Source organism: Lygodium microphyllum, chromosome 3 (genome assembly GCF_053477565.2).
Source record: "Lygodium microphyllum isolate KBCC chromosome 3, Lygodium_microphyllum_v1.1.10, whole genome shotgun sequence".
NCBI classification, from domain to species: Eukaryota; Viridiplantae; Streptophyta; class Polypodiopsida; order Schizaeales; family Lygodiaceae; genus Lygodium; species Lygodium microphyllum.
The window spans coordinates 140,566,505-140,593,000 of NC_141137.1; positions in this window are offsets into that span (position 1 = coordinate 140,566,505).

Consider the following 26,496-nt stretch of genomic DNA (forward strand, 5'->3'; position numbering starts at 1 on the left):
TTGTTAGAGGAGGAAAAGAAGCTAAAAACTAAGGAAGAACCAAGCACCTCTAGAGATGAACAAGCATTATATGTTGGCAACAGGTACAAAGGCAAGAAGGATCAACTTTTCTATGATTTTTTGCAAAAGGACTAGACACACCAAGAAGTTCTACAACGCCAAAAAAAGGTCTCAAAAGGCCTATCTTCCTGCAGTTAAAGAAGAAGAAGACCATGAAGCAAAGGAAGAAGAAGAAGAAGAAGAAGAAGACCACCAGGAAAAGGAAACCTCATTAGTCCTTCTATTCTGATAGACTTTTTTAGCCTTGTATTGCCTAGCTCTAATGCTTCTGACATAAGCTTATAAAATCCTCATGTAGCCTTGTATTATAGCCTCTGTATACTTTGTGAGGCCCCTGTTACAGCCTCTGGATGTCCACCATGTTTGTGGTACTCACACTTAGCCTTTTATTTTTGTGATAGCTTCTAGTGTTTTGCCATGTTTATGGTGTGCCCACACTTTACAGGTGTTGCTTTCACTAAAGCCTCTACACACTTTGTACTTCTAATTGTGATTGAGGAGGGGTGTTGAGATATTTGCAATCACACCTACTTCAGCCTCTATGGAGCATTGAGGACTCAGGAAAAGAATCCCATAAGCACAGTAGGAGGATGTGCCACCTAGACTTTCCTATAAAGCATTGTACTTGCTTCCTTTTCTTTAATGATATGAAAGTACTCTTTTCTTTTCAGTAAAGTCTCTATGTCATAATCCACATACAAGATTGTGTTTATGAGTCCAAGTCTCAATCTTGGAACTTAATTCACTTGTGTGACAATTAGTCTTGTCTGTTTCCATGTCTTTATGATTTTGGTCTTTGTTTTCCAACCTCCATATCTTCCCCATTGCCATGTCCTAGATCCATGTTTCAACAAAAATGTGTGTCATCACGGTTCCTGTTACTAAATTGATTACTTATTATGCATTCTCTATTTAGTAAATTTATGTCAATAAATTAATGACTCACTTTTCTTTAAGTGTTGATGATGATCTAGCATGGCCATGAGACCATTTAAAGACCACTATTCCTAGTGCATCACTTAATGGGGTGATCAGAGCACTGTGATGGAGATATCTGGTATAGGCAGTACAAGTTATGAAGGGGGAAGGAAGTGTCTCCAATTGTAAGAGTGTACACAAGAAACAAGGAGTTACACATAAATGAAGATGGATTGAGTTCTAAGAAGAGGAAGTGCATTAGCATTGTGTATATGTATTTATGTGTACATCCGAGGATGCCTGGGAATGTTTACTTATGTGTAATTAGCATTGCATTCATTTGGGGGTCATCCTCTCCCTTACAAGTTAAGCTTTAAGGTCTTTCCTCTCTTAATGAATTAAGGAGAGAAGTAATTCTTTCACTAAGAAGGACGAGAGAGGTAATTATCTCACTAAGAAAGACAAGAGACGTGATCCTCTGGAAGTGAGGAGAGAAGTGATTTTCTCTTTCTAAGGTCTAAGATGATACAAGCTTTTTTGTCAAAGTCAATCTTAAGGTTGAGGCCCAAGGAAATCTAATGAAATCTCCTTATCTATGGGTCAAGGTGGTTGCATGGACCATAAGTTAAGAATAGAGTTTAAAAAGATATTTTTCTTAAAATAGACGTGGTGAATCCATTTTTAAAATATCTCGTGATAGAAATTTGAACCCTAAAAATGGTCCTCATAGGATTATCAAAAACTATGAGATCTACAACTTTTGTGTTGGACATTTTTCCATCCGAGCAACGCATAGAGAGATATTCCAAAATTGGTGCTACAGAGTAGGTCTTGGAACAACCACATCTTGCATGAAGATCAACCTTTCCAATATTGGCACTCAAGTCTCTCTCCAAGAAGAGAAGCTCTTAGAGCCGATAAAAGGGAGGCTCTCCTTGGGTGTGAAGGAGGTGAAGGAAGCATCACTTTGCATAAATGCAAGAGGAGGAAAGAAGGTGCAAGTGCTATGGAAGCTCTGCCAAAATCAAGCTCCAAGAGGAGATCCCTACACATATTGTGTAGGAGAGAAGGAGAGAGACTCAAGAAGGACCAAAAGGTGCCAAATTCCAAGTTGTGCAAGTGTTAGCCGGTTGTATACCGTGCAAGGAACCATGATCTTGTTCCCAAGATCTACAAGTTAAGAATTGGTTTTGTGTAATGGAGGAGCTTGCTCCTTGTCAATAACATAACTCCACAAGGGGGGGTTACTAACCCATCTTCTAACCCCTAGTGTGTTATCAATCTCTCTATCTCTCTCTCTTTCTCTCTACATCTTTCTTTTCTCTCATTTGTTCTCTCTCTGCGCCAGCATAATATTCACCATATATCTTTTAAGTATATAAGAAGGTCAAGCATGTATCTCGAATCTTATAGCACTGGTATCAAAGCAAGTCTCTTTGCTTTTCTCAAAGTAAAGGTGATCCTTGCAAGAAGAAGGTAAAGATGGCAATTGATGAAGTGCCTACAAGTGAGAAATTATAGACTCAATTGACAGAGTATCATAGCTTGTTGGAGATTCTCAAAGTATGTCAATTGATTGAAAGCTTAAGGGCAAGGGAAGAAGCTACTTATGAAGGACCATATTCTCCAAAAGATGGTGATATTGGAGGAAACACCATTGCACCAATTGATGGTGAAGGTGCAAAGTATCCAATTGCTGAGAAGCTTCCTAGAAAGAAGAAAGACTCTTGGGTCAAGAAGTGTAAAAAGACCTCACCTCGAGTGAGGCGGATAAGGAGAAAGTCATCTCCCTCAGCAACCAACTACTCCCCTAATTACTCAAGTTCCTCCTCCTCATCATCATCTTCTAGTTCCTACTCTCTTGGTTCTAAGTCTTGTGCAATCTACAAATGGACAAAGAGGGACCATAAGAGGAGCAAGCTTAAGAAGACTAAGACTTTTAAGTCTGGGGATAAGAATAGAAAATTTGAATCTTACTCCAATAAGAGAGATCCTTCTAAGGAATTTTCCTTTATCATGCAATTTGAAGTTACTTTTTCTAATTGTAATTTCTCAGAAAATTCCAAGCTCAGGCATGTAGACATGCACTTGAAAGACACTGCTAGCAATTGGTGGTTGACTCTCATTTTGAAAGAAAGGAAACCTACAACTTGGGAAAAGTTCAAGGAGAAGTTTTATGCTCAGTTCTTGCCTCTTGATTTTGAGAATGATGTCAAGAAGAAGTGGGATTGGCTAGGCCAGAAAGAGCATGAGAAGGTCACTAGTTATGTGGGCAAGTTTTGGTCTACTTCTCAAGGTTACTCCTTTCATGGAGATTAGTGATGAAGAGAAGAAAAGAAAGTTTGAAGCTGGCCTACTCCCTCATTTACATAGAACCATGAAGGTGTATCCACATGAAACCTTATCTCGCATGATGGAGTCTACCATCATAGCTGAAAGTTTGCATACACCTGGTACATCTCGAAAGTTGTAGATGAGTTCTTATAGAGCTAGACAGGAGCAACTCTATGATCAACCAAGAGACAGGACTAATTGAAGAAGACCTACCTATACCCATGACCAATATTCAAAGTCAGAGGATAATAGGAAGAAGCGCAAGTATCCCTCACCCTCTGAGATACAAAAGTACAAAGAGGAAGGAAGGTGCTTTCTTTGTGGTGCATTAGGGCACATGAAGCTTGATTGTCCTCACAAAAGGAAGGAAGAAAATGTGATTAAAGATCCCCCACCACCATCCTCAAATTCTATTATGCATGTGCAAGCTAATACTCATTCAAATGAGAAGAAGAGACAACTCTTAAAGGGTTGGGGAACGCTCAACAAACAACGAGTTTTGATACTCTTTGATCTAATTTTGTATCAGCAGATACTGTTGAAAGGCTACAAATTCCATCAGATCGATTGGGAACACCAATTGAATCAAAATTGGCATTTGAAGAACTTACAACCAATTCTACTCCTATCCAGGGGAAGTTGAATCTTAGATTTGGGGATTACCACGACCAAGAATCTTTTCTATTTGCACCCATTGGTAACTTTGATGTTATCTTAAGTATGCCTTTGTTTTACAAAATTAGACCTCTTCTCGATTTTATTAAGAAGACCCTTGCATTTCAATTCAAGGGTCGGAACATAGTACACATTGCTGATGTTGGAGATCGGTCTATACCAATGGTTAGTCATGTTAGCATTTCTAAATAAATAAAGAAATCTATTTTTATCTACATGATTTTTGTGAGAGAGTCAAAAGAAGATAACGATTCAAGGGCACTTGATGCCTCTAATGAACACATAATACCATCTAATGCTTCTAAGTCTCAGACTTTAAAAGAACCCCTCTCTTTAATTGATCAAGCTAGACATGATTTTGTTAAACAATATGAAGATTGTTTTGGTGATTCACTCCTAGGAGAGTTACCTCCTAAGCACCCAGAAGATCACACAATTGATCTTATCCCAAGTAGTTCACCACCTAACCAACCGCCTTACCGAGTAAGTGCAAGTCAACAAGAGGAGATTCTAAAACAAGTAAACAAATTGTTGGAAAAAGGGTTAGTTCAACCTAACTCTTCTCCATACTGATATCTATCTTACTTGTTCAAAAGAAATATGGTTCTTTTCGTATGTGCATAGACTACAGATCTTTGAACAATATCACAATCAAAAACCGTTTTCTTATCCCAAAGATAGATGATATCTTGGATAAGTTGCAAGGGGCTATTATATTTAATCACATTGATCTCAGGAGCGACTATCACCAAATATATATAGCACCTGAAGATGTTCATAAGACATCTTTTCGTACAACATTTGGACTATACGAGCTCTTAGTCATGCCATTTGGTTTGACTAATGCACCTGCCACATTCAATCAAATGATGGAGAGAATTTTTAGACCTCACTCAAGGTTCACATGTGTCTTCTTTGATGACATTCTAATATTTTCGCGGTCTAAAGAAGAGTATAGAAAATATCTATCTATTGTTTTTCAAGAGCTAGACTACATGTAGGGACGTAGCAAACTTATATGGAAAGCATTATGAATGTTCCAATGACTTGGTAGATCCAAACAAAAAGTCATATCATTTATCTTATCTGTGATCTTAAAAGGGCCATAATAGCGATTAGAAAGCTTAACCATTTTACCATTTTGACCTTTCTACTTCTTCAAACAAACCTTCTCAAACTTAAGAAGAACATACTGTTCCAACTTGAGATCTAACTTAAGATGATGATTATCAGCTTCACGTTTATGCTTCTCTTGTATCCTTTGGATAGCAACTTTTACGTGAGTGAAAGTTGTATCAATGTCTCTAACAAACTCATCTGCTGCAATGATCTTATCCTTCATAAGAAGAATGGGTGGTAAATGAGGCTTACCATAGATGATGTCAAAGGGTGCCTTACCAATACTAGAGTGTACCATGCTACAGTATGCAAACTCTACTAAAGGAAAATACATTTTCCATTCTCTTTGATTATCAGAGACATAGGATTTCAAAAGATCCAAAACAGTAGAATTAGCACTTTCACTCTGCCCATTCGTTTGAGGATGATAAGAGGATGAAAACTTTAACTGAGTCTCGAGGTTCTCGAAGAGAGCTTGCCAAAAGAGGTTGGTCATGCGGGGATCTCGCTCACTTATAATGGAGTTAGGTATGCCATGATGCTTGAAAATACGAGCAATGAATAACTTAGCCATATGATTTGCTTTGATTGTCTTTCGCACATGTATAAAGTGTGCTTGCTTTCTGAATCTATCGATGATAGTCCAAATTGCATCATTGTCTGCTTGCGTGAGAGGAAGATCCATGATAAAGTCCATGGCTATACTTTCTTAAGGCTCATTGAAAATAGGTAATGGCCTCAGTAGACTAGGTGGTTTATGCCTATCATACTTTGCGTTTTGGCATATCTTGCACTTGCCGACATATCTTTCAATGTCAGGTCTAAGAGTGGGCCAAAAGAAATATATTTACAATGCTTGAGTAGTGGGTAGAATACCCCTATGTCCAGCATATGGATATGCATGTACTTCATCCATTACCTTGTGTTGCAATGGTAATGCTACAAAAATTTCTTGATGATACAAATAACCATCTTGAATCAAGTAAGGTGTAATTGACTGACCTGTTGATCCCATATGGTTGAGAAGTTGGAATTAGTTGCATACATTTTGGGTAAATCCATGAACTTGTTATGGTAAACGATTGTGATTGCATTCACTTGAGGTCGCTGTGATAGAGCATCTGCTACCACATTCTTAGTTCTAGATGTGTGAAGGATTTGAAAGTGAAACATAGATAATAAATTTGCCCAACAAATGTGTTTCTCTGAGAGCTTCTTCTGAGTGAGGAAGTATATTAGACTTTGGTGATTTGTTTTAATAACAAAATATGCACCAAGTAAGTGAACTTCAAAACGTTTTTGAAGATCTGGAACTATGAGAACTGGTTCTTGAGTCACAAGAAACTTAATTCTTTCAAAATCTTGTAGTTGCTTTGATCCCCAATGAAAAGGCATTTGCTTCTTAGTAAGGTCATGTAGAGGAGATGCAAAATACACAAAACCTCGTATGAACCTCTTGTAGTATGAACAAAAGCCCAAGAAACTTCTAACTTCATGTATAGAAGTAGGTGTAGGCCATTCAAAAATGGATGGAATCTTCTTAGGATCCATTCTCACCAAATTTTGAGAAACAATATGGCCTAAGTAATGAATTTTCGAAAGGAAAAAATTCACTCTTCTTCTTTTCTCTCATCAGTTCTCTCTCTGTGCCAGCATAATATTCACCATATATATTTTAAGTATATAATAAGATCAAGTGTGTATCTCAGATCTTATAATAGTTCCTAGCTATTTGGCTATGATTTTTAGGTCTATAACTATCTGTAAGGCATTTGGTGAGTTCTCCTGGTGCGGGTCTGTTGAGATGACAAGCTCAACACATGCGGACATTGATGATGGACCGCCTGGTTAGATGGGTCCACACGTCTACACTTAGCACATCGGTGTTCATTATGACTCACACATGGGCACTGACTCATTACTTATTATATTCAAGTTGTTACACCTATTTACAACTGGCATAGTTATAGCGCTAGTCGACTAGTGTAGTCGGTTATGCATTGTTTGACTTAGTAGGCCACTTTCCTTTATGTTGTATCTTATCTATAATTTGTGTACATTGTAAAGTGAGTGGAAGAAGAAGAAAAAACCAGCAAGAAAACGTTTTGGCCTCCATCTCTCCTCTTGTCTCTTGAGTGAGCTTCTCCTTGTGCATTCTGTGTGTGTTCGGTGCAGCATCTTGAGCAAGTCCCCCCACCACGCGATTCTTGACAGGGTCATGCTCTTTGTCGATCAGGGTTTGTCAAATTTCTAGATTTTATCTCTCAGGTTGTGTCCAATTTACTAGAGTCTGATTCTAAGAATCGAATGTCCAATGTACCAATGTCTGATTTAGGGTGTGTTCGATTCTTGGAACTGGACAGGGTCAAGTCTGATTGTCACAATCGAACAGGGTATGTCTGATCGGATTGTGTGGGGTGGTCCGATTTGGATATGTCTGATTCTAGGAATCAGACAGGGGTGCTTAGTCCAACTCAGGTTGGTGTGCAAATCGGACAGGTCATTGGGTCCGATTCTATAGTCTAATTGTCACGATCGGACGGGTTGATCGGACGAGGTGGTGTGTCTGATTCTCGCTTGTCCAATTCTCAGAATCAAACAGGAGAAAGTTGTCCGTGTGGTGACATGGCAAGTCTGCTCCTAAGTGTCCGATTTTGAAAATCAGACAAGATGATCCGAGTGTCCAATTCTCAAAATCTGACGTCCGATTGTGGGAATCAAACACTATTATAGCCATCTGATTTTGGCAGCCAAAACAACAAACTCGAGTATGATTCAATCAAAAGCTACTAATACAAGCAATAGTAGCACTCCATATTTTCCAAAATACAACTAGGGATGTAGAGGAAGGGTCTCATATACCTGGATGTCATGAAAACCTCTGATCCATCTCGATCGATCCATTGCCAAGTAAGGGCCTCCAATCTCTCTCTCTCTCTCTCTCTCTCTCTCTCTCTCTCTTTATGTCAAGTCACAAATGAGGCTTTCCCTTGCCTCCCAAGGTCTCAAACCCTTGTTGGGCACAACCTTAATTTCATTGATCACTCCTCTTGCTATTCCAACACATCTAATCACTCCTTTTTTCCATTTTTTCCTTGTTTATGCCTTTTCTTTTCCCCTTGCCTCCCGGGGTCTTAAACCCTTCTTGGGCACAACCTTAATTTCACCGATCACTCCCCTTGATATTCCAACACATCTAATCACTTCTTTTTCCCATTTTTTCATTGTTTATGTCGTGTTTGGGCATGTTTTATAGCAACAAACCACCTAAGCTTTCTGCTTTGATTTCTTGATCTCCTAACCTACTCTAAATGCTACAAAAATCAAAGTAAAGTACTGAAATAATTTCTCATACTCAATTAATCATCAAAAACCAAAAATACTTACTTATGGCACGGATTAAAAACCCAAAATATTCTATCTATCTCAAGCTCTATTTTGGGGATGAAACCCTTACTTCGATGCTCAATTTGAGGCACGCAAGCGCTCAAGCTTGAATCTATTGGTCCCAACAATGGAACCAAAATGTAAAGGGAGCTCTTGCTTAACGATCAAGACCCATGGACCACTTATTCCTTCAAGCATTTCAAGTCAAGCACTAATGGCTACCTCTCATATAGCCGACACGCTATCCCTCTCTATCAGTGTAGTGAGCTTACCTTGATGCCCGATTGGGTTGCTTCCTCTCTCAAGCACTCCGATAGATCCATGATTCCTTATGCAAGCTCAAGCATCCTCAAGCCTCTTCCTCCAAGCTCCATCCTCCATAGCCACATGCGAGAAGAATAATAATAATAAGATTAAGATTAAGAATAAGAATAAGAATAAGAAAGGAGATGGTGGAGGGCTTCACCTCCAAGATCCCTCACCCTCACACACTCACTCCCTCACTCACTCACACTCTCTCCCTCAAGCACTCACAAGCAAGCAAGCAAGCAAGAGAAGAGAAGGAGAGAAGAAGAAGAGTCCACTTTGCCACACACCAAAGAATAAGCTCTCATTCACTTTTTGAACTTTATATACATGCCCTAAAATCCCTTAAGTACCCCTCCCTTTTTACATGATCGACCATTGTGGCAAGGTTCTCTTTTCCATTCCCTTCTACTTGGCCTATTTGTTTAGCCTATGCACATCTATCCTTTTTACAAATTTCACAAGAGGGAGCTTGGTGCTCTTTTACAAAAGTTCTGGGACACCTTTCATTTAAAAATGTGCTTTTTCCTTTAACTAAATTCTAGAGGCCGCCCTTGCACCTTTGCTTGTTCTATGTCCTGCTTCTTCCATTACATCCGCACTTTACTTCTTTTTCTTCCATTTTGAGCTAGGGTTAATACTGGCACATCGGGTGTTGAGGATTCGCCGCCAACCTTCAACAAAGGCAAGTTAGATTATACAAACAATACTTTGTGGAAGTTTAAAATCACAACTATTGTTGGTTCTTATGAGCTTTTGGAGATGGTATTAGGGACTAACCCAAAAACATAACCCACCTCCAACCCATCAAATTCAAGTGTTATAATTCCTCCAAATGCCCATTTTCTACATGCTTGAAAACAAAGAAACATAGATGCATTGTGTGCCTTAGTTACAAACTGTTCTAACAATTTTTCGACCTTAATTCAACATACAACCAAGGCATTAGAGGCTTGAAATGTACTGAGTCATTACAAAATGTAAAATCAAACAAGGATTTAGAACTTGGAGAATCAACTAGTAGCAAAGAAGTTTGTTGAAGGAGAGATAGCCAAAGCATTCATAGCTCAAATCAAGAATGTGCATGACCAAGTGGCAGGGGCTAGGATAAAGGTCATGACATGCAATGGGATAAGTGTGGCTTCCCCATCAAGTGTCTCGATACCAAATAGCCCAATTTTTCCACCAAATTTTGATGGATTGGTAACTATCCTAAACACTTAGGTGAGACCCCAAGCTTTAACATTTGAGGAATTTTATGCACTACTAATGGAGGAGGTGTTCAGGCTTAAAGCCTAACAAGGTAGCAGCTATGGAGATGTTGCATTCTTTGCCAATGCAAAATGCAAAGGTGGTTCCTCTAACAATGGTGACAAAAAGAAGAAGGGTGGTAAGAAAAAGTTACAAGGAGAGTGCTTCTACTACAAGAAGAAAGGACATGCAACTAAATATTATCTTGTCAAGAAGGCAGATGAAAAGAATGGCATTGTGAAGACTAAAGGAAAGGACACATCTAGCATGGCTATAATAGAGTTGGAGTTATTCATGGCAACCATTGAGGAAGTGTGTTCCTCAATGCAAGAAATATCTAACACTAACTCATGGGTATTGGATAGTGGCACCTCTTGTCACATGACCAACAAGAAAGGTCTATATAGTTCTATGAAGCCTTTGCAAGAATCCACCACTATGAGGGTTGGGAATGATACAAAATGCATTATTGAGGACATAGATACTATTTTATTTGTTACTAAAAATGGTGAACGCAAAAATATGTCAAATATGTTGTATGTTCCAAAGATTAAGAGAAATCCACTATGACATGGAGCTCTTCTTCTATGAGGATTTTGTCAAGCAAGGGAAGGTCCAAGAGTGATCTTGCTAGCTTTACATCTCATACACAGGTATACACATTGGGTCAATCTAAGACTTCCATATAGCTCGTTATTACTCTAAATATTCATTATCTAACTTTCCGTTTCAGTCATTGAGGTTCTCATAGTATACCATGCTTTCTCAAATGGGCCCTCGGCCCTCTCCTTTCTGTTCTAGTGCTAATAATTCCTCAATGGTGTTGCCGCAAAATGCATTATGGAATGTGGGAACCAAACTACATTTCTCAGCTATTTTTGTCAATAATGATTCTTAGGAGGTTGTCTAAGTCTTTAGCATATTGCTCATTGAGGTGTTCCTAATTCCCTATGTTCTTCAACTAGAATTCCAATATCAGCTTGGTTGTAAACGTAAGCAAGTAACATGAGTTTATCATTCAATTCTTTAAGGCATGCATTCATGGGTCAATTTTCATTCTAAATGGTTTTGGTTGCCATCTCCTTCAAATTCCTTATCTTCAAGTTAGTTTTAAATTGAGCTAGAGGCTTTGGTTGAGTTGAGCATGTGACTTGAGAATTGCTAATTCACTTTGGCTCATGGTTTTACCGCCAGTACCTCACTTTGTTTGAACATGAGGGACATATTCTTTAGTAGAGTCGGTAGGCTTAGTTGTAGCTAAAAGTGTAACTATTGTGTTTCCACATCTAGATGGAAAGTAGTAACTATCAAGTCAATGGATTTGACCATGGTAGCAATTGTGGGAAACTATTGGATTGGACCTTGGGATTGTTTAGAAGTACCTCTAGCCTTTGGAGGTTTCTATGTGGTTTGGTTAGTTTCTTTGGTCTCTCATGGCTATGTATTGAATGGCCTTTCCCCATTGCTTTAGGATCCATTCTAGTGTATCCATTAAGAGTTGTCAACTTATGTTCAAAAAGCTCTGCCCTATGGCTCTTCTCTTCTACATTCTCATTAGGAGAGGTTTTGGGGAGTGTAGTTTACCTCATGTTATTGGATAATGAAGTGGGTTGTGCAAGAGCAAAATCACACGGCAAATTAGGTTTTGTGTCACTCAATTGTGGGTTCAACCACTTGAAGAAGTCAAAGTTATATTGAAGTGAAGCATAGTTGTCAAGAACTTATGGGTCTTGGATAAAGTGCAAAACATAGGCCCTAACATCAAGTACCATGTATCCTTGTCTTAACCTATTAGCCATATCTAACTCTTCCTATATAAAAGGTTTTTGGTACAAGGGAGGCTACTAGGCAGCTATAGAAAGCTCCACACGATGGATAGTTGACAGCACTCTCGAGGAGGTAGGGGCCACATATGTGAGATCTTGCATTGAGGTCCAAAGAGGCCTTCTTTCCTTTGCAATAGTCATTAGTTGACTACCAATCTCAGTTGCCAAACATTGGCTAGAGTACCATCTCGGCTTGAACACACTTCATTCTTTTCCTTTTTGTTCCAATGCTTCTCACTTTACCTTGTTTGTCACATGAATGGTCCTCAATGTAAAATGAGGGAATTATGCATAGCTCTCTAGATTTAGCTTTTGGCATGCCCTTCATGACTTCCTCAATAAGGGCCATGTAATTAGAGCAGATGTATTATTGCTCATCCCATGTCATTGGCTTTTCCAAGAGCTTTGTTTGCTCTTTAGTTAGGTTTTCAATGTCAACCTTTATGTATGCACACATGAGTGATGCTAACTTGCTATCTAGCTTTATGAGTCACTTTAATTTTGGTTCATTAGTTTATTGTGCTATCACATGTGCCACCTTCATGATAGATTTCTTATCATGTCTAGGCTTAAGTGCTTTGGAGGTTCTAGATGTGACAAGGATGTTTTGTGGGTAGCAAGATCATTGTATTTCTAGTTGCAAAGCTAAGATTCACTTTTGGTAGTGAACTAATAGGGGCTTGTTCCTTTCTTGATGGGGCAATTTTTATCCCAACCAAAGGCTATGATTGTTGGGGTTTTGCCTCAATTTTGAAAGTAGAAATAGCTAAGTTAATGAAATGTCTACTTGTAGCAATCAAGGATGACTGCTTGGTCAAATTTGTAGGCTAATTGGGAGTGGAGGTATAGAGTTTTTTTGTGAATTTAGCCACTTAGGTTGAGCAATTGCACTAGGTTCTTGCTATTGGATTTCTCATGTTTGCTTGGGTGAAGAAGATTTAGGGGACTTTGGACTTCAAAGAGGGCTATTAGTTGCCTCAAGTGGCTGCCTTTCTTTATTGAATGGCTCTAATTTCTCCTCCTTTGAGCATTCCTTCTTACCTTAACTAGTACGATATGGATGGCACTTTTCTCCATTGTTGAAAGTTGATGGCTTATCACTCTCTACCAATATCTCCTTGGGTTTTGTAACCGTATCAAGTGGTTGTGACTTAGTTTCATTGAGCTCCATTTCTTCTATCGTGTTATGCCTACATGTGGGTAAGGCTTAGTGCATAGTAGTGCACCAAAGTTAGAAGCTCATGTGCATTTGTGGGTGCGTGTGAGTGCACTAGTGCTATGGACTAGGCCTAATGTACTAGGGTGAAGCTCGTGCACTATGGTGTCCAAGAGTGATGTGGGTCATATCTTAGGGATGGGTTTGATGCAATTGCAAGGTCCTAGTGCACACAAGTCCACATGCCAGTGCATGTGATGTGCAGTAAAGTGCACAAAGTGTGAAAGTGCACAAGGTTATATTACTATATGTGCTATATTGCATAGTACAAAGTGCACTATAATTGCCCTCACCTACAAAAACAGCTGTCAAAAATTCTACCCAAAAGATAAAATAGCTTAAGAGTACTAGCAATATTGGAAATAGAGTCTAAAATGTAGTCAAATAAAAAATATGATGGTATTGAGACACATGGGCTCTCCCACAATATATTTCAACTTCTGAACATTCATCAAGTCATATCCCAATTGGAGGAAATCAAGCAACAATCATTGACCTCCAAGACATGTGATACTATTTGTTGGATTTAGTTTTGTAGGGATGCACACACACAACTTGAGAAGAGGAAGCTTGATGGAACACATTACATAGTTCAAGTGATGTCAATAGAAAATATTTAAAGACTAAGTGTACCCTAGAGTGAAATAGGCATATATATAAGGGCAAGGGAAAAACCCCTCCTAAAGAGGGAAAAACATGTCTCAATAGTCCCAAGTGTGTTCACACATATCACTACTAAAATATGATAATAAAATTCCCTAGTTTAGCCATAAATATGATTCGTTTGAAAGAAGACAATAGGCCAATGTGAAAGAAAGTTAGGCATATACTCTTTGGGCTTAGAAACCCTCCCTTTTTTTAGGAGTTAGCCTCCTATGTAAGTCGGGATTGATAAATCCAATTGAGCATACCAACTCATATTCAACTGATTGTGATCAAGCTAAAAAGGATAAGAAACTATATCTATGCATAGATTTTAAGGAGATTAACAAAATCAAATAGTCAAGGACTACTATCCTAGAGAAAGAATATAGTAGACGAGAGAGAGAAGAGAGAAAAATAGAGAGAATATAGTAAAATAGGGAGAGGAGAGGGAAGGTAGAGTAGAAAGAGGGGGGAGAGAGAGAGAGAGAGAGAGAGAGAGAGAGAGAGAGAGAGAAGAGAGGGCATAGAGAGAGTAGAGGACAGGGAGGAGAGAGAAGGTAGAATAGAGAGAGAGGGGAAGAGGGAGGAGAGAGAAGGTAGAGGAGAGAGAGGAGAGATAGTAAAAAGAGGAGAGAGATAGAGAGAGAGGAGAGAGAGGAGAGGAAAGTAAAAAGATAGTATAGAGAGAGAGAGTAGGGAGAGAATAGTAGAGAACGGAGAAAAAGAAGAGAGAGAGAGAGAGAGAGAGGGGGGTAGAGAGGAATCAAATAAGAGAGAGGGAGAGACAGAATATAGTAGGCAGAGAGAGGAGAGATTGTGAAAAGAGGAGAGAGAGAGAAAGAGTAGACTAGAGAAAATAAATAAATAAAGTAAAGGGAGAGAAAGAGAAAGTGTGTGTGGACTAGAGAAAGCAGAGAGAGAAAGAGAGAGCGGAGAGAGAGAGAGAGAGAAGAGAGAGATAGATTAGGGAGAGGAGTAGAGAGAGGAGAAAATATGGTAGAAAGGAGAAAGAAAAGAGAGAGGGAGTAGATCAGAGTAGAGAGAGGAGAGAGCGAGTGGAGAGAGTAGGGAGACAAGAGTGGAGAGGATATGAGATGTTGGGACCTAAAATGGACCTCATCGTAGCTCACTTAAAAAACACTCTTGAACCTCAAGCACACAATCCCCATGGCTAGGTCTCATCCCAAGGAGGACATGGCATCAACCGTGGACCTAATGCAAACCCAAGGACCTATTAAGCCCTTGCAAGGAAACAAGTATCTTTCAGTGCTTATATTTTTACTTTGTTCATGATGGGACTTTGAATTAATTTTGAAGCTCATAAGCCACACTCAAAGCCCACCAACCTCTCACTCACTAGGGGACTTTATCATATCAAGAAATCAATCTACAAACTCCTATCTAGGCTAGCTACCTCATAGAAGGAAGGTGCCCACAACCATCAAATTGACAAGAATGACCCATAGGATCAACCTATGAGCACCCTGAAGCAAGATCCATGGAAAATGATACATATGTGATCCCTACCCCTTCCTCTCAAAACATAAAGAAACACAAAAGTATTGACAATTTGATAGAGATGCCTAGTTTTGAAGAAGTACCCACATTGAAACCCTTGGAACCTTCTAGAGCTATGAACCCAACTAACCCACACAACAACACACAAGTTAAAAGCACGTACACCAAAATAAGGGACTCAACTGACTCTCTTGGCCTAATGAGATACATCAGGAAAGCACCACACTCAACAAAATAATGGTTATTTAATCCCTCGATCCCCATACAACCTCTTCTAGAGTACAAATCCTAGACCAAGGGATGGGCTACTTAGGCCCTTACACTTGTACCTCCATAAAGAAGAGTGTCAACTTCCATAATATCGAAATTTCATCCACCATCCTAGCTACAATGATATAGAAAATCATGTCTAGGGATCAATCTTTACTAAATTTTATGTTCTATCCACCATCCTAGCTACAATGATTTAGAAAAAACATGTTTAGGGATCAATATCAATTTGTGAGCTAGCCATATAATATTCAATATCATGTCCTAAAACCACTATTGGCTCCACACCTCTTTCTACAAAATCTTTGCACATCTTTGCACAAGGTGGGACTAATGCCTTCCTAAATAGTGACACAATGTCCTCCACCTAGACACTTTTATCACAAGAACTTGAAACCAAGATACACTTAGTGTGTCTAATGGCTTTTCTAGCCCATATATACGTAGATAATCCTCCAAGTCACTAGCTACAATATTGCCCTCTATAGCTAAACTTTTTAGCCTCCAAATATACTTAGATCAAAATGTGTTTTGTACAAGCATTAACACAATTCCTTGCTTATCATTCACACTCTTAGTAAAGGGGAACAATTGTATATGGTAAGAAATAAATGGAACTGAGGATCCCAAACATCTCCTCCTCCTTTTCTTCTTTTTCTTGGATGAACAAGGTCATCATTCTTGAAATGGCTTCCTTGAAACATGGTTCTTTGCTACCACAAGAGAAGAGCCACCAATTCCGATGACATGTGCTCCATTTTCTCCCAATAAAGTTTATTTCAAATCAGTCACACTAGAAGCAAGTAGTCTCACACTTTGTATTATCCACATTGGGGAAATGTATGGTCTATAAGGGCATGCAAGTCTTGTAATATCTACAAGTTGTCTATCAAGATTTAAATCCTTGACATAAAGCAAAGGATTTGCTAACTCTTAAACTAGATCTACAAAGCTTATGCCCTTCCCCTTGAGCTTATTATCTTTAGGATCTCTGCTATTTCCATTTTCTTGTTGGAAAGCATGTTGAAAGTATTTTTGCACATATATCGTACAAGAAAAAATCCAAAAGTTATCCCATGTAGCTAGAACATTGTGCTCATACTGTATTGCTTGTTCTCTGGCATCATCTAGGGTTTTTGGATTACTTAGTATAACATTTATACTAGCATTGAGGTCTAGCCCATTAATAATAGTTATCATAGTGCATCATCAGGTAATGGATTAAATCTCCTTGGCCAAAGCCTAAGGCAATCATCAAAGGTATCTATATAAGACTTGGTGTCACTAGAAGCATGCCTCTTAACATCCAAGAGTTTCCTAAGAACTTTATCAATATGTGAAGCCTTTTGAAACTCATCTAGAAACAAGTCATAGAGCTCTTGGATTGAGCTTACGGTTTTTCTAAGTAGACTTCTATACCACTTTTGTACTTCTCCTTTAAGAGTATTAGAGAACCACAAGAGCTTACGGGCATTATCATATCCACTAGCATAGCATAGCAGGTCAAATTCTTTGATGTGTACCATAGCATCCTTGTTAGGATGACCATGAAATATAGGAAGATGTTGCTGTTTGAATAGACTTGTTTTTTTACCTAATTTTTGTTGTTTTTATGAGCTAAATGTTTGATTTTGTGGTCCATTGATTGAATTTTTTATTTTTTGTAAGTGTTTTGAAGTGTTTTGGGATGGTTTGATTATGATTGAGAAGCTTGTGATGGTTTTTAGTTGGGATATGATGTGTTTATTGATTTTGTGATGTGTTTATTCAGTTCTAATAGGGTTATTTTGTTTCTATTTTGATCTAATTTTCTTTCTATCTAAGAGGTTATGATTGTAGATGAATGGTTTGAGGAATGATTTAGAGTGAGCTAGATGGTTTTTTATGGTTAAAATTGGTTTTGGTTTGAGTTATATCAGTTTTATGCCTTCTATTGGCCTTCTGTGAAGTGTATTGTAGAGCTTCATAAATCTTTTGTTTTGTTCTGTTTGCTTCTATGAGTGTTCTGTGGATGAATGTTTAGCTTGGGAATGTTTTGAAAATTTGGAAAGAGATGAATGAAAGCTCTTTGAAGCTCTAAGAAGCAGAAGAATTAGATGATGAAGACTCAAACTGAAGATTGAAGTGACAATGGCAGTAGTGTCTTCAATGACCTTTCATACAAAACATGCCTTTTGGGAGGGGTATCCATGATCAAGAGGGGACTATTGAGAGAGAACATATGTGAGAGAGTGTGTGTATGAGAGATAGTAAATTTCTATAAAGAAACATTGTATCTACATGAGAGAGATTGAGTAAAAGACTATGAAGATGAGGAAATTATGTGATGAATTCCATTCAAAAGTTGATCATTCCTTTGTATTCTTTTGGTTCTTTGATGGTTTCTATGAAGAATGTGAATAATATGTTAAAGATTTGTTGTGATAAATTTGTGGGAGATTCAGTATATGATCTTGCGTGAAGATTAGTGTTCTTGGTGTTCTCTTTCTTCTTGTGGTTGATTAAAGTATGAAGAGCATGCTTGTTAGTGTGACAATATAGATTTTCTTGTAATAGTTTGTAAGATTTCTTGGTGTTTCTCTTGAGGCTCCAGAAGATCTCAAAATTGAAGAGGAGGACACATGGATCTAAACTTTAGGATTAGCACACAATCGTGAAGTCCTCTTAAATAACTCTGTTTGTAGTGGTTTGCACATTAGTATGGGGATCATTCTATTTATTATTAGCTTAGTAACTATATGTGCATCAGCCCCTTCCTTAGTTATAATATTTCTAGATAGGGTGGGAAGGGTGGCTAGCTCATATGAGACTACAACTTTACTACTTAAGGAATGCTTAGCCTTTGCCTCCTCCTTCCTTAGTAGGGGTCTCCCTTGCACTTGCAAATCATGCAAGACTTGGCATATCCTTAGAATTGTGTCATGATGTGGAAGTAAGCCAAGAATTGTGACATCATGCACATGAGGTCTAAGTGCACTCTTACCTTGAGTCATATGTTGTGTAATGATTTGACCATCCTCAAAGTGAAAATGCCCCTTAGGCACTTCACTAGATTTATTTGTATGACATGTACAAGACTTAATCCACAATGCCTCAAATTCAAACATGAGTCATTTGTGGATTAAAAAATTAATAACATGGTCTATTGGCCAATAACAATCCTTGCAGGTCCACAAAGGATTGATATGTCATCTTTAGCACTTGTTGAACTACTCATCCTAGAAGCTATGATACGGACTTGAAACCACTAGGAATGACCTCTTGTTTCTCTCCTTCTGTCTTCAAATAGTGAGATATAAATATGAACCATGATTCCTAGGCCCTTAGTGAGAATCCTAAAGACTTCAAGCAAGCACACCACCTCTTGACAGTGGCTCTCTCACTCAACGCACACTCTTAGACCTGAAACACCCAACTCCCATGGCCCTACAACCATGAGCAACTAGTATCTAGACTAGCAACCTCATTTTACACTAAGACACAACATTTTGAAGTCCACTACTTAATTTCACATCCCAAACTCCAAGCTAGAGTGTCCCAATATATTGGTGTCTAATACACAACACATACGTCAGGCCATCATTCTATGGCAAGGGTAATGGCAGTGTGAAATTTCACCAAGCTAACTTGCCAACATCACAAAGTGCAGATAGGTTTCCATTGAAGTATGTAGATGATCCTTTTGATAAGGAGACTAAGGCCTATTCTATCAGACCGTGTATAGTGCTTCAGGCTCTGCACACGATGCTCCTATTTTAGGCCTTGCCACTAGCATACTCAGGTAAGTTACTCACAAATATATGTGTGCATCATGTGGGTTCAAAATAAGGTATTTTTAAAATACCATTTGTATATTTTTTTACATACAAAAGGGTGTATTATAAAGGGGTTATTTACATATTGAATAGAAAAGGGTTATATTTTATTCAAGAAAATTTCATAGATAAGGATATTTATAAATAGGCCTTGAATGCACATGATGTAGAGGATATACATATAGTAACTTCCTCGAGCTAGCATGCTTCAGATTATGCTCAGATGGAGCAACTTTAGGGAGCATCAAGTGCTCCCGATTCGTACTACGTTTGGGCATACATAGGATACATAAGCATCATAAATATGACATGCAAAATAAAATACAACACTTTCTACCATTTTTATTATAATTTTAACTTGTTCTAACATGTGGATCGTGATACATGGTACCAAGGCCAACCCCTGCTTCGAAATGTCACTTTTAAGCATAAAAACCCTCATTTTCCTAAGAAACTAAATATAAATATATGATATTTTTTAATTTTCAAAAATATTGAATATTTTTATCTTATCCTAATTTTTGGTATTTTTCATTTATTTTTCTCTTATTTTTACTAATTTTACTTATTGACTTACATAGAAATTCAAAAAACTTGCAAAAAAAATATGTAGTATTATAAATTAAGTATTTGCCTTCATTTAGCTCTCTCCAAAATAGGTTTTCATTTTGACATCGTTTACCATTAAAATATTCATACTTACTTGTAGACCACTACACCTCTGTAATGCATATGTCACTCATACTAGATCTAATGCCATTAATGCTCCTTTTAGCCATTAACACTCTTGGATATGCTCCCACTTACTCCAACATCATGCTTCAATGCCTATTTGCCATATAGTATTCACCTCTCCCACTCACATCTCGACCCCTCTTCTCCCATATGAATACATGTTGATGGTTATGTGGAGGAGAAGAGAAAAAGCCTACATTTCTAGAGAGAGGAAGACTAACAATTTAAGATTTCTAAATACTCAAAAACATCCCATAATAGTGGTATCATCACATAGAGAGTGAAAAGTAAGCTATGCTTCTATATTCACATGCTTGATTTGGTATAGTGTAGGAGGAGAATAAGCAAAATATAATCTCGTTTTTATTCTTCCATGCTATTTTTCTCCTATTCCTCTTCTTTATCATGCCCTTCTTCCTCTTCTTAGTTTCCACTTTAGTCCTATAGTCATGCCTTTTCAATTTGGCCAAAGTAGGGCAATTTAAATATCTACTGGCCTATTCCACCACCCTCCCCATAAACAAAAGTCATTTTAACATTAAATTTGCATACAAAAATATGGTTTTGGCTCAAAATTGATGCTTGGACACTCAATGTTTCTCATAGTAGTTTGTATTCCACCTCATGTTTAGCTTTAAAATGTCCCATTTATTGTGCCTTAGTCACCTTGAATCTTCATTTTCCTCACTAAATAGCGTGTAAATATGCCTAAATCTCTTTAAAATCCCACAGAATTTGCCTCTAAATTCTCTTCTCATGAGAAAAGATAGAGAAAGGAGAAATGGGGAGATATATATATATATGATGGAAAAGAGAAAGAGAAGAAAGAGGGACTATAGTAGAGTAGAGAGAGGTGAGAGAGAACAAGGGAGAGTATAGAGTAAAGAGAGAAAAGAGAGAGAGTAGGAAGAGAAGAGTAGAGAGAGAGTAAAGAGAGAAAATAAAAAAGAGAGAATAGGATATAGAGGAGAGAGAGTGGAGATCAAAGAGAGAGAGAGAGAGAGAGAGCATAGCTAGAGAGAGGAGAGAATGAGAGGAAAAAGTGAGAGATAAAATGTGTAGATAGAGAGTGGTTAATTCTAAAACCTTAGAATGAGAGATGGAGAGTAGAGAAGAGAGGGAATGAGTACAGTTTAGGTTATAGGCACACATGTTTACCACAGTTAGGCTAATTCTACCTACCTAGACTTGCATATACCTAGCTAAGCATTCCAACTTTGGCTAGCTAAACTACTTAAACAAGTGTTTCAACTCACCTTTGTCATAGTCATACTTGAGCTTGTATACTTAACTAGGTCCAAGCATTTGTACCTGACTGACTTGATTAGGCATACTTAAGCTTGTATACTTGACTAGACTCAAGCATTTATATCAAACTCACACTTGTCTTAGGCATACTCAGACTTGCATACTTGACTAGGCCCAAGTATTTGGATCTAACTTAAGCTTTCTTACAATCAACTTGTTGCTTATTCGGAGAGTAGAGAGAGAGAAGATCATGAACCATATCCATTGCAATCTCTATGCTAAGAGAAGAACCATATCTACCTCAGTTTCTATGCCAATGCAAAACCCTACTACAAGATTCAAACTAGCATATACTACACATCTAGTTGTAGATTATATCGAGGGCATAGAGGTAGACATTAAAAATCAATTCCCTAAAGTGTTGATTTGATTCCATAATGAATTCTTATATGTAGAACAAGCTAATTTTCATTTTGCAAAGGGTTTGTATTCTAGCCTTGATTTGGCTACATATGGACATGAATGGTGTACTCAAACTTTGGTACTTGATTAGGCTCAAGTATTTGTTTCCAATTCACACTTATCTTAGGTATAGTCAAACTTATGTACTTGATTAGGCTAGTTGTAGTAGCTCCAACCCTTGCTAAATATTAGAAAGAAGGAGAGAGAGAGAGAAGATCATGAATCATATCTGTCACAATTTCTATCCCAGCACACAACCCTAGTACAATATGTAAACTAGCCTGCACTACACATCAAAGTTCGTCATAAATCTAGTTTGTTGACTTTGTATTGGAGGCATTTTATGAAGGTTAATAGTACAATGGTGCATCACTATTTTATAATATGGGATGAAAGAGTGAAGCAATTCATAAAAGTGCTAGTTTGCAACAATGACCTCCAATGTGTAGTATAGGCTAATTTTGGTCTTCTAGTAGAGTTTTGTGATGGTCTTGATTTGGTTTCATGTGGACATAGCATGACACCCCACCGATTTCTAGCACTAAATCATAATGATAGTATGACAAGTAGAGAGAGAGAGAGAGAGAGAGAGACGAGAGAGAGTATGTAACATAGAGAGTAAAAGTAGAGAGAGTGTGTGTGGAGAGAGAAAGAGTAGACAGAGGAGAATGGGTATGATATAAAGGTGACATGGTGTGACAAGAGGAGGGTTTCATGCATCAAGAGTGGCTACCATATGGAGGTGACATGGTACAATGAGCATGAGGAAGAGAGATTGAGAGGTAGAGAGGTAGAGAGGAAGTACACTAAATATACTTATTATTTTATTTCTAATCGGCACTATGAGCCACAATCACAGGGTTGACATATGAGGGGATATTCTTCTTGAATAATATGGATGTCAACACCATGGAACAAATCATTGATATCATGATGCAATCATTATCACACTCACGTTACGTGTGGAGTGGGAGCACGTGGTTCATATCAAACAAAGCTTATGTGCATGTGGTTGTCACTTGGGTTTTGGCCACTATGGCAATTGCAACCCTTATGATGGTTATGATGCTTTCTCACCATTATAGCAGTAGCAAGACCTCAACTCCACAATGCCTCCTTCTCCCATAATCATATAAACAATGACCAACGTCTTTCTGTTCAATCCATCAATCCATTGGGACATCAAAGGCTCCTTCTAGGGTGACCTATCAACAACGTTTGCTAACACACACACACTAGGGGGCAAACATCAGATACGTACAAGTATGGCTTCATAAGTTTTTTTACTCTACCTTAGAAATCTCCAAGGTTCAACTCTTGCCACCTTAGGTCCACCTCCCACTCCCACATCTTTGATTACATCCTCACTCTCCTAGCCATCAAAACCATGGCTTACAAGACAAATACATATAGAATCCTAGAGATCCCATCCCATAGCAATCACCCCTCCCAATTTGAGGCATATACCCGTGATTCCTCCTGTGTTGAGATGACAAGCTCAACACATGCGGACATTGATAATGGACCGCTTGGTTAGATGGGTCCACACATCTACACTTAGCATGTCGGTGGTCATTATGACTCTCACATGGCCACTGACTCATTACTTATTATATTCAGGTTGTTACACCTATTTACAGCTAGCATAGTTATAGCGCCAGTCGACTAGTGTAGTCGATTATGCATTGTTTGACTTAGTAGGCCACTTTCCTTTATGTTGTATCTTATCTATACTTTGTGTACATTGTAAAGTGAGTGGAAGAAGAAGAAGAAACCAGCAAGAAAACGTTTTGGCCTCCATCTCTCTTCTTGTTTCTTGAGTGAGCTTCTCCTTGTGCATTCTGTGTGTGTTCGGCGCAGCATCTTGAGCAAGTCCCCCCACCACGCGATTCTTGACATCATGGCTCCTTGTACTTGATCAATGACCACATAGATCACCTAATCATAATCAAAGAGATGCCTAAGATTATTGTGTGGGGATATAGGCATAGAATAATAAAGAGTGAGAGAGAGCACAATCCCCCCCCTTTTTTTTAATCACCATAAAGACTTTCCATGTTGAGTTTCCATAGTTTTTTACACTATAAAAATGTTTAGATTATTATATGTAGACATGCACAATGAAACATCTCTTCCACCTTTATTCAAAGGATAATCTACATTGTCCTTCATGGCTTAAGAAGGACTAGCAAAAGAAAATACAATAGAAAGAAGACAAAATCCAAACAAGTAAAAGCAACAAAAGGAGGTGATGCATGTGTGAGTTGCATCTAGCTCAATGTTGTGTCTTAGGATCAGTGGTTATCCCACCTTTTGAAAGATGTAGTAGGAGTGGAAGCATGAGCAGAAGAAAGAGCGAAGAAAGAGCCATGGATGTTTGAGCAAAAAAGAGAGAGACCAGTGTGTGGAAACTCCAACAGCCACAATGTGTGATTTGCCTCTCTTATTCTATTATCATGTAAATAATAAAGAATAAAGTGACAATCACATATAGATGTAGGTGGCTAGGCACATGTGGCCATTAACCCCGAAACAATCTCCCACTTAAAGGTGAATGCGCTAAGTGGGGAGAAAACGAAGGGAAGAGGAGAGAAGAAGAAGAGAGGAGATAGTGGAGAGCTTCACCTCCTTGATCCCTCACACTCTCACACTCCCTCCTCCCTCCCTCAAGCACACAAAAGCAAGCAAAGAGAAGAGAAGGAGAGAATAAGAAGAGTCCACTTTGCCCCACACCAAAGAATGAGCTCTCATTTATCTTTTGAACTTTATATACAAATCCCTAAATCCCATTTGGGTGGTCATCCCCTTTTTGCATGGCCGGCCATAGCCTAGGCCATTTTTTCCATTGTTCTCCTATCTTCCTAGCTTCCTTCCTACCGCCCATCTATATTTACAATTTTCCTAGGTCAGATCCCGTCACTCTTAAAATAAATCGTGGTGTGCCTCGCATTCTTTTACAAAAGTATTGACTTGTGCTTTTTCTTGAGTGCCTCTCCTTGATTTAGTACTTTTTCACACTTATTGTGTTTCCCTATTTTTCTTGGCGTGCCTTTGTTCTCCATTTTGCTTTTTCCTGGGCTTTGTCTTCTAGTTTATATTTTTTGGATTTTCCACCTTGTTCATTTGAGGGTTAACATTACCCCCCTTCTAGTTGAGTGCCAATCCCATGGCACTCGTTGGGGGATGAGTCGAACTCTGTTGCTGGAGTAGCCAAGTAGCTCTTTGATTTTGTGTATGAGTCATGTTGGAAGGTGTATTGGAGGGATTTATGGAACTGTAAGGCCCTTGAGTTTGGACTGAGCCCTGGTCTTGGAGAGATTTATGGAATTGTGAGGCCCTTGAGTTGGAGATGATCCCTTGTCTGGGAGGGATTTATGGACCTGAAAGGCCCTTGAGTTTGGACTGAGCCCTAGTCGTGGAGAGAGGCTGGTGGGCGGGTTTGGCATTGAAATTGAATATTGCATTAGATGGATTCGTCACCTGGCCCTCTGCGATGACCTTCTTATGTACTATTCGAAATGAGCTTTTTCATTCACTTTTTGATTGGGGTTGTTGCATATGCCCCTTGATTTGTTGGGTCCGCATGGTAGGATGTTTCATAAGATAGGGAGCACATTGCATGGATGATGGGGTCATTGAAGCTAGTGGTGGGGCCTTTGGTTGTAATTGGAAAGAAAAGAAAGGTGCATTATGTATGGGTGTGTGCCATTGTCGTGTGGTGCATTGTGCGCATGCTAGTGGGATGAAGCTTAGGGTGACAGGTCTAACCACACGCGAGTGTTACCTCCCTAGGTGTGTCTTTCCCTTGATGTGCCCTAAGAGAGAAGTGTGAGATCAAAATGAGGCTAGGGGATTAGGAATGGAGCCAGGAATGGAGCCGGCTGATCGGGGCCACCAAACGCACCTAACTTGAGGACCCCTAAGTGTTGTGGATGTGGTGGATGTGCAACTTGTTGTGGTGACGTGTGATATCTTATTCATTTTTTTTAATAACAATAATAATAATGTTACATAGTCATGATAGAAGTTTAATCTTCATCATTGGAGTGAGATGGAGAAGGGGGTTTAATAGATTTATTAAGGAATCGGTGACTTTGGAGATACCCCTTGAGGTTTAGGCGAACTTGAAGGGTGGTGGTAGAGAGGAACGGATTATTGCAGTGGGTGAAGTAGCTATCATTCATGTCCTCCAATAGAGCTAAGAAAAATGAAGGCAATAGAGTGGCTTGCATCATTAACCGAGTCATCGCGTGCAATTGTCTATAGTGTTAGGATCAAAATGGAGCATTGGGATGCCACGCTCCTGCGGGATGGGGTCTTGCCTAAGGATTATTCTAAGCAATCTAAGGTAATTACAAGTGGCAATAAAGGCGGGGTCAAGGCATGAAGAGAATTGGTTAGTGAATTGGATTAGATTATCATAGAAGTTTTCTGACATGAAGACGAGGGTATCTTCATATGTAGTACAATTAGGATTATAGATTACAAGAAAATCATCATGGCAGTGGGACACTGGAGTCAAAATCCACTCCCACCCTTCGAGGGTTGGGCATAAAGGTTGGGTCGTTCCGCTCGAAGGGTTGAGTGTTGCAAAAGGCCATCCAAGTGTCCAAGTTGGTGTCAAAGACCCTTCTTCTCCATGTAGGTTGGCATTCGTAGCTGGGCATAGACTGTGGTACTTCAAAACTTTATTTTGCCAAAATTCAGCATC